This window comes from Mastomys coucha, unplaced genomic scaffold (genome assembly GCF_008632895.1).
Source record: "Mastomys coucha isolate ucsf_1 unplaced genomic scaffold, UCSF_Mcou_1 pScaffold22, whole genome shotgun sequence".
Lineage (NCBI taxonomy): Eukaryota > Metazoa > Chordata > Mammalia > Rodentia > Muridae > Mastomys > Mastomys coucha.
The window spans coordinates 12,586,738-12,592,393 of NW_022196905.1; the positions used below are offsets into that span (position 1 = coordinate 12,586,738).

The window sequence follows — 5,656 nt, forward strand, 5'->3', positions numbered from 1 at the left end:
GTGTTATTTTCTTTTAATGTTGTCTGATTAAGATTTTCTGGTGTCTCACACTGGTTTTAGCTCATCTCAGGCACCCCTCAAATAGACAGGTGATTCCAATCTCCATTACCCTGATTGCCTTGAAATCCTATTTGTGAATCTTTTTTTACTGCTAAAAGATACTTGTATGCCTTCCTGTGAACAGCTGTTTATTTTTGCATTGTGATCTCATGGCTAGCTGTTGCTGGTGCCTGTCATTTTCCAGTGACTACAGAGGATCTCCCCCTTGAAGGAGGATCGATGGCTGTGGATAAATATAACATGGTGTGGCAACTTTTTCTACTCATGCTCCACCTGGCAGCTTGGCTGATGAAGCAGCAATACCCTGGTTGGAAACTCCAATGGCCTCTGACTCTTGTAACCTAGTTAGTTAGCCAACCCCTTCTCCTCAGGCAACAAGGCAGTTCTTGAAAAAACATGGAAGTTGGCGCCACAATGCCCTTGCTGACCTGCCCATTAAAATTCAAAGTAAGTAGGAAGTCTCCAATGGAAAAGTTCTGGCTTTAAGATCATGTCTTGTGAACAGATGGATGAAAGCCAAGTGGCTGGCTGTTCCCTCTTGCCAGTGCTGGAGAGCTATTCCTCTCCCGCATGGCTTCTACTCTCACTGAATAATCAGGCTCCTTCTGGCCACCTGGAAAATACAGAGTCAAACACCTGTTTAAGTAGAGGTGGTGAGCTCTGGGCCTGCCACCGCCAATCCATCTGCAGCCACAGCCTAACATTTACCAGCTGCTTTACTTAGCATGAGGTGGGAGCGTGCTATACTTTGATGAAAGCTTCAACAATACACTTAAAGCATCGTAACACATGACAATTTCCACATCGGTGGGGACATGCAGGCTCAGAACGGATGCCTGCCAAGGTTTCCAGGGCTGGGGGAAAGCTGCAGGGGCTCAGCCCAGGCCCCACTGAACATGGACTCACCGCTGGTCTCTTGAGTACTGGGCTGAGGCAATCATTCTCCAGGAGCAGAAGGTGGCTGGGCCTAGTTGGCACTCCATTCCAGGAAAATGAATGCATTCTGTCGGAAGTACCATGGAGACCATCATTTTCCACAGAGCAGTTCTCTCCTTTGTCTGGGGACAGCTCAGCATATAGAGAAAGCCTGAGAGAAAAGAACAGGGGATAAAGTTTGTGCCTCTTTATATTGGTTTGTGTACAGCATTTGTGGAAACCTTTGGGCTAGGAGCTGCTAGGTCTTTGTTCTTTTAATTCTGAAATTGTCACCCATGCCAGCCTAATAAAAATAGTCATTAAACACAAGCAGCACGTTGGTGTAAGGCAACAGCATGCTCCAGCCCAATACACAGGCCTTGTTTCTCAGAAGCAGAATGCGCTTCAGGAGAACCTCGGGTAGTTTGGTAGGAAGATGCTTGAAGAAATTCTAGAGTCTGGTTCTTACAGTAATTTATGAGAGAGAGAGAGAGAGAGAGAGAGAGAGAGAGAGAGAGAGAGAGAGCCATTAGTATGAAGACACTGATTGAGGCCAGAAGAGAATGCAGGATCCCCTGGATCTGGACTTATAGAAAGTTGTTAATTTTCTGACATGGAAACTAGAAGCCAAACTTAGTCATCTGCAAGAGCAATAAGTACTCTTAATCACTGAGCCAAGTCTTCTATTTTTTTTTCATTCATTTTTTCTCCCTAGCTTTCTTTGCATGTTGGCATGTCATGGAATACTTGTAGAGATCAGAAGATAGCTAGTGGAAGTTGGGTTCTTTTCTTTTTTCTCCATGTAGATTCTGTGAGTCAAACTCAAATAGTCAGGCTCGGTAATAAGTGCCCTTTCCCACTGAGCCATTTCACTGGCTCTTGATTGTTATATGACTAGCTGATTGAGTTCCTACAACTTTTCTGAAGTGATAGGCCATACCTGCATTTTTCATTAATTAGTTAATTAATTAATTAATCAACTAATTAATTAACAGCCCCATTGCAACTTCCACTCCCTACTCTCCTCCTTGTCCATTCCTCTCCCCCATCTCCTTTTCCCTCTCCCTTTCTCCTCAGAGGAAGGGAGGCCTCTAATGGATATAAACCTGCCTTAGCATAGCAAGTTGTAGTAGGACAACTACATCTAGTAGGACTAGGTACATCTTCTTCTACTTAAGGTAGAAGAGGCAGCCCAGTTATGGGCAAGAGATCCAAAGGCAGGCAACAGAGTCAGAGACAACTTCTGCTTTTGCTGTTAGGGGTTTCGCAAGAAGCCCAAGCTTCACATCTGTTACATATGTGAAGGGAGACTAGGTCCATCCTATGTTTAAGCTCTCCAGTTGGTGGTTCAGTCTCAGTCTCAGTGAGCAATTATGGGCCCAGGATAGTTGAATCTTTAACTTTTCTTGTGGAATCCTTGACTTTTCTGGCTTCTTCAATCCTTCCTCCCCACATTACACAAGATTCTCTGAGCTCCACCGAATATTTGGCTGTGGGTCTCTGAGTCTGTTTCCATTAGCTGCTGGGTGCAGCCTCTCAGATGATAGTTATGCCAAGCTCCTGTCTACAAGTAGCAAAATATCATAAATAGTGTCAGGGGTGGGCTCTTTCTCATGATATGGCTCTCAAGTTGGGCCAGTCATTGGTTGGCCATTTTCTCAATTTCTGTTCAGGTTATCATTATCCCTGAACATGTTGTAGGCAAGAAAAAATGTGGGTAGAAGGTTTTGTGGATGGGTTGGTGTCTCTATCCTTTCATTGAAAGTATTGCCTGGGGGATAGGAAGCAAGGCAGGAAGATGGACACAGGATTCTTCCATGGAACAAGTGTGGAGCAGGATAATAGGTTCAGCAACAAACAGAAGAAACTCCTCAAGCAGCTGAAATTCGCAGAATTACTAGAAAAAAAGGTGGACATGACAAAGTAAATTTGGAGGTTATAAGGCCTTGGGTAAGTAACAGAAAGAGTAACTGAGATCTTTGGATTCGAAGATGATGTTGTGATTGAATTTATATTCAACCAGTTGAAAGTGAAGAACCCTCACTCCAAAATGATGCAAATCAACCTGACTGGAGTATTGAATGGGAAGAATGCTAGAGAATTCATGGGATGAATTCTATATGTAGCCCCTGCTGTCAAGTGCACAAGAAAATATTGCTGGAATCCCTTTGCCTTCCTAGAGTTGAAGAAGGAAGAGATAAAACAGAGACAAATTGAACAAGAAAAACTGGCATCTCTGAAAAAACAAACAAGTCAAAGGTAAAGGTAAGAGGGATAAAGAAGAAAAAGAAAGGATCAAAGAGAAGACGCAAATCCTGATATTCTCCTAGAAGATGTTCTTCCTCTGTAGGGAGAAAAAGAAAGCACATTCACTTTCCTGTCACAGACCAAGAGTTGGAGCCCTTCCCCGTCCCAGAAAAGAAGTCTCCAGAGCTCCCAGAACCATCACTGAGAATGAAAGACTCTTCAGTACAGGAGGCCACATTTACAAGTGACATCCTAAAAGCTCCCAAGCCTGAGCCTGTACCAGAGCCCAAAGAACTCTCTCCAGAAAAAAAATTCCAAAAAGGAAAAGGAAAAGACTCAACCAAGATCTCCGGCAGTTCCAGATCATGGTCTTGGGCTAATTCTTAATCACCTTCTCATACTAGACCAAGACAGCAACAAAGATCCAGATCAAGAAGGCAGCTGAGCCCAAGAAGACTACCATCTCCCTGAAGAACTGAACCAAGATGGATTCCTCCTCTACCAAGGCACAGAGGCATTCTTCCAGGCATCACTGTCTGGAAGTAGCTAGTCATCCTCTTCATCTCATTCCTGGTCACCTCCAAAGAAGCCTCCCAAGAGGACATCCAGTCTCCCTTGGAAAACATGTAGGTTATCACTTTCAGCAAGTCCTCCAAGGTGAAGGCACCAGCCGTCATTTCCAGCAACTCCACCACCCAAAACTCGCCATTCCCCAACTCCCCAACAGTCAAACCATACAAGAAAAAGTTGTGCTTCTGTGTCTCCAGGAAGAACCTCGGGTAAAGTGACAAAATATAAAGGTACTGAGGAAAGGAAGTCACCCTCTCCAGCACCCACACCTAGAAAAGTGGAGTCTGAAGAAGACAAAGGCAGCAAAATGGCTGCAACTGACTCTGTGCAGCAGAGGCGACAATGCAGACGACAGAACCAGCAGTCTTCATCTGATGAGCTTCCCAAGATATCCCATGTGAAGAATGGTAAGGTAGACGGGTGGCAGAGACATTCCCCTTCTGGAGCACCTCTCCATCACTTCAATAGCATCAAAAAAGAGACTTCCCCTTGGATGCAGATGGGAACGCGATGGCGGTTGCCAGTGACTATATAAAGTAGTAGAAATCCCTCCCCATCTCCTGCCAGAAGGCAATGATCTCCTTCTCCAGCCCGTCCTCCTCCCTCCTCCCTGCTCCTCCTGCTGGGCAGCTCAGATCTCCCACCCCACCACCACCACGACAAAGGACCTGTCTCTTCCCTCACGCCTGCCACTCACCATCACTAAGAAGATGCTCTCCTCCCATCCAGAAGAGATAATCTCCTTCCCTACCTCCAAAGAGGAGAACCGCCCAAGGGAAGGGCATCCCCATCTCCACCACCAAATGCCAGGTCTCCCACTCTTCACCTCCTAAACAAAGAAGCTACCCCAGTCACCAAGAGAGGCTCACCCTCCTTATCTTCAAAGCATAGGAAAGGATCTTCACCAGGCCACTCCACCAGGGAGGCCAGATCACTACAACCAGACCTCAAGCCTACTCTGTAGGAAGAGGAGCTTCAGCATCACCTATGCAAGGCAGTCTCCATCTCCAAGTACGAGGCCGATTAGGAGAGTCTCCAGAACTCCAGAGTCCCAAAAGATAAAAAAGACTGCCTCACCAAGCCTTCAATCCATAAGAAGAGTTTCATCTTCCAGGTCTGTCTCTGGATCTTCTGAGCCAGCAGCTATAAGGCCTCCAGCACCTCCCTCTCCTGTGCAGTCTCAGTCACCCTCTACAAATGGGCCACCAGCAGTACCAGCCAAAAAGGCTAAAGGCCCAACACCAAGTCTGTCCCCTGCCAGGAATTATGATCAAGAAAGAGGTGGAAAGAAGAAGAATGTGGAGGAAGAGGAGGAAGAGGAGGAGGACGAGGAAGAGAACAAGAAAAACAAGGAACACAAGAAAAACAAGAAACACGAGAAACACAAGAAGCACAAAAACCACAAAAACACAAGAAGGAGAAGGCTGTGGCCGTAGCCACCCCAGCCCCTGCAGCCCCTGCAGCTGCTGCAGCTGTTTCTGTTGCCAACACCACATCAGCTCAGGAAGAGCCTGCAGCAGCACCAGAGCCCAGGAAGGAGACTGAGAGTGAACCTGAAGATAGCAACCTTGATGACTTAGAGAGGCACCTATGTGAGAAGGCCTGCCATCCATGCGGAAGGTTCAAGTGTCCCCACAGTCCTAGGCCAACAGGTTTGTTACATTGTAAATTTTATTTGGTTTGTACTCAATTCAATTTCAAAATTGCTAAAATGTGTTTGAGCTTTAGTTTGAGCTTTAATTTTTGTTGTAACAATTGCTAGGTTGAAGTTTACTGTATTTAAAAAAGGGGGGCATGTGTACATGGTGTATTAGTGACATTCTTCCATTGACATTTAGAGTGAAATATTTTAAGCAAGAAAAAA

The 5,656-nt window shown here is 45.6% G+C and overlaps 1 pseudogene; it reads left to right on the forward strand.

Annotated features, from left to right (window-relative positions):
- Window positions 1–2,773: 2,773 nt before the first annotated feature.
- LOC116068970 lies at window positions 2,774–5,436 on the forward strand (annotated as a pseudogene).
- Window positions 5,437–5,656: the final 220 nt, after the last annotated feature.